General features: G+C 38.5%; 1 long non-coding RNA gene across 3 annotated transcripts; it reads right to left on the bottom strand.

Moving 5' to 3' along the window:
* Positions 1 to 291: 291 nt before the first annotated feature.
* On the bottom strand, positions 292 to 3,308 carry LOC133359869 (uncharacterized). Of its 3 annotated transcripts, none has more exons than XR_009757190.1 (4): positions 3,294 to 3,308; positions 2,677 to 2,940; positions 1,685 to 1,942; positions 292 to 626 (listed from the first exon to the last, which is right to left on the bottom strand). It is a non-coding gene; the product is annotated as an uncharacterized LOC133359869 (long non-coding RNA). The 3 variants fall into 3 exon arrangements; XR_009757189.1 differs by lacking the exon at positions 3,294 to 3,308 and adding an exon at positions 3,230 to 3,244; XR_009757188.1 differs by lacking the exon at positions 3,294 to 3,308 and having other exon boundaries at positions 2,677 to 2,989.
* Positions 3,309 to 3,508: the final 200 nt, after the last annotated feature.

Raw genomic sequence — 3,508 nt, 5'->3', positions numbered from 1 at the left:
CGATGACAACTTTGAACTGTTTAGAAAAATACCGCGTACAAAATGGTTGTTACTGGCAGGTCAGAAAGTTATGAAACGGTTAAGAAATTAAAATGACTGTTACAGGTTAGTTTGGGTGGATGGGTGCCTGGACCTGGACCCCCTGCTACCAGACCATTCCACCCGATTGTGTCCAAAATGCATTACAACATTTATGATGGAGAGACAGATGGATTTGCTCATACATTTGGTACAAAATACAACAATCACAACCACTCATGTTCCAAAAAAAAAGTATGAACTCACCGCTTACGTCTTTGCTTTTCCTTGTAGAGTTTTACTGAACAATTTTCCTGAATAGGTGGTGATATTGACCAAGTATTCAGTGTTCCGCTCCAGACGTCCAAGCATGGCAAATGTTAAATTTGTTCTTCCATTTCCCCGAGGCTCCGTAATTATTTCATTCAAAGAATACATGGTATAGACTTCGAGGCTATTGTTGAAGATGCCTACGGACTGCAATAGATCATTGCCGTTGATCACTTCCAGGTACAGCATGCTCCATACACCGTCGGGGAGAGACCAACTGCAGGAAATATTCTCCGTGGAATACGGAAAGCAAGAAAAGTCTCTGACAGATGCTGGATCTGGGGGTAAAAGGTTGGTGAATGGGGTAGTTTGGGGGGGGGGGGTAGGAGATGAAAGATTGCTGAAGATGAAACTTACTGCTGATATTACCAATGAACATTAATCAAACCCATTTGATTCATAACACAGTCGCAAAAACAATTGAGACATTGCAGGGGCTCAGTTATGAGCATGTGTGTGCATGTGAAACACAGTTGGCGCCTAAATTTGTCGACTACATTGGCAATGCGGCCGTGCCAACATTGGCCCCGATTCCCCTCAGTGCTCGTGTTTACTAGTCCACCTCTTCTCCAGGTCTTCTGGTTTCCCCCTCCATTTATAATCATATGTTTAGAGTATTTTGCTGCTATAAATGTCCACATGATGATAAGCCACTTCGTTTATCCATTATGATTGCCAGGTCGCTTTTGAAAAAAGGGCTACACAGCTCAGTGGGCCTTAAATGGTACAATTAAACTAGTTTATCGTTGTGCGTGTCGAGGTTACATCTCTGTATGATGATAGATAACCGGGCCTTTTCTCGTGTGGCCCCCTGGCTGTAGAGTTCACATCCCCTGGACGTTCACTATGCTGACTCCCTAGCTTTATTTAAATCGTGCCTTCATACGCACTTATTTTAAACAAAATTTTCTATTCCTTAAATCTTTTAGTTTGAGGTTAGATTTTATTGGGTTGAGCCTGCACGTGTGTTTGTTTTGTACAGCGCCTTCTGACCTCCAGGAGCAAGGTGCGTTAGCAGTGTAAATTAATATTAAAATAATTATTTCCAGGATCAAGGATTACGTTTGCCTACTTTAAATCAGCCCAAATCACATCCTTACGTGTTTGTGACTTACTTGTACCAAAAGAGAATACTGGCCTGTCAAAATGACCAGTGTGAATCGTGTATGTCTATTTTAAATCCAGGGGAAATGGCTGCATTACATGGTGGTGAAAGTTTTCAATATCAAATAATGTAATACAGTATATTACACACAATGTACTTGTGATATATAATAGCATACAAACTATTGTCTAAATTAATATAGTCCGATCAACAGACTGTATAGGTACTTACAAGTTCTGTCCATTATATATGCCCAATATGAGACAGACCCATCGGAAGCCTGCACAGACACGGAGTAGTTCATTCCAGGAACCAGGCCAGTAAATGTTGACGAGTTTGAGTAAATCGGGAATGTTGTAACCAAGTTTCCACTGTCAGTCTCTCTCAAGTAGGCCCAGTAGGAGAACGAGTCTGGGAGATAAGTCGTTCCTGAGACTGTCATGGTCGTGGTAGTCTTGTTGGTGATGGTTAAAACGATGTAACTTGACACTGAAATGGCCACATGCAAGCAATACATTTTTATGGCATGTTTTAGTTATTTTACAATGATTAAAGTGAAAAATGAGAAAGACCAATTGCAAAAATAACACAGCATTTTGTAAGCAGGGACGACACTAACCTTTGAGAATATAATCATCTTGTTAATAAATGTATTAATAGATAACATTTGCTGTCATCTTCCAGATCACATTTTACCAATGGCGAAATTTCTCAGTTAAAATGTAAACATTTTGTTAGAAATCACTTTGTTTTCAAAAATGTTCTTACAATTGATATGTTCTGTTCCAAATAAATTTCATGAACAATTAATATATTTTCCATCAGGGTCTAATCTGTTTGTTTCTTCAAGTTAGTTTTTATCACCTTTTTAACGTAACATTTATGTCGTCATAATTCAATGACTGAGCCATTTTTTCCATACACATATATGTCCTACATTGTTAGTAAATAGGTAGGTTAAAAAGAGGGCATTATTAGACACAATTCATGCCCAAAATGAAACTTCATGCATGATCGAAATTATAATGTCCTTGAACATGATGGGTCTATAATATAATTAACAATGAATATATATTCTTGGTTATTTCGGTAAAGTCACATAGATAGAATAAAAAAAAATGTAATCTACGTTACTTTACCGAAAGAACCAAGAATATGAATTCCTGCAGTCACGAAAGTTTAAAGTCTAAATGTAATGAATATATAACCAGGCAAAAACTCACAGGTCGTTCTGGTAATGATAGCGGATGGTTGGTAGTAGATGCCACTATAAGCCGTTACAGAAGCATCATAACTTCTACCAGGAACCAGATCAGTAAATTCTTTTGTTTTAAGTGTGGACACATTGAAGAGCTTCACTGCTGTTGGGTTGTAAGTTTCATTTAAATAGACCACGTAGTAGTCAACGTCTGAAGTTGGAGCCACCCATGAGACCATCATGGCTGTAGGGCTGGTGACGGTGATGGTGACATTGACTTGTGGAGGAACTGCAATGTAAAATAAACGATTGACACAGACGAATTGCAATAGATACTTGCGGCATTGACTTAAGCCACTAAAGTGGCATATAACACGATGAATATTATTTTAATATGCACATTTTCGTCAAATTATTGATTTGAAAAGTATGTAACTTAAAATGGAAATGTTAAAGCAGAAATTTAGGCAAACAATTGCCATGCAGGCATCCCTCGCATTGCACATTCCCTCCCCCCACTCCCAAAGCGCGAATTGGAGCTACGTAATTAACTTGTTAGGGACATACTTCACACTTACGCTATTGGGTTTCAGTTACGCGCTGAATAAAAAAAGAACTTGTAAAAACATCTTCAACACGCACGTGGGCAACGCTGCGTCCTGCACCGATCAGCCCACAACCCTCCAGGCTTAGAAGCAGCAACAGACCTCGAAAGCGTTCAGGAAGCCCTGAAATTACTCGTCATTAAGTAACCTGTTTTGTAATTAGTAGAATTTTTATCTTAATTATTACCATATTTGTTATAAAAATCATTTCGTATTTTTGTCATGTTAATCACATTATTAGATTCATATGTA

Source organism: Lethenteron reissneri, chromosome 66 (genome assembly GCF_015708825.2).
Source record: "Lethenteron reissneri isolate LAM-NWPU_2019-01 chromosome 66, ASM1570882v1, whole genome shotgun sequence".
Classification (NCBI taxonomy): domain Eukaryota; kingdom Metazoa; phylum Chordata; class Hyperoartia; order Petromyzontiformes; family Petromyzontidae; genus Lethenteron; species Lethenteron reissneri.
The sequence above is the reverse complement of the archived record's forward strand: the minus strand, read 5'-3'. Positions and strand labels throughout refer to the sequence as shown.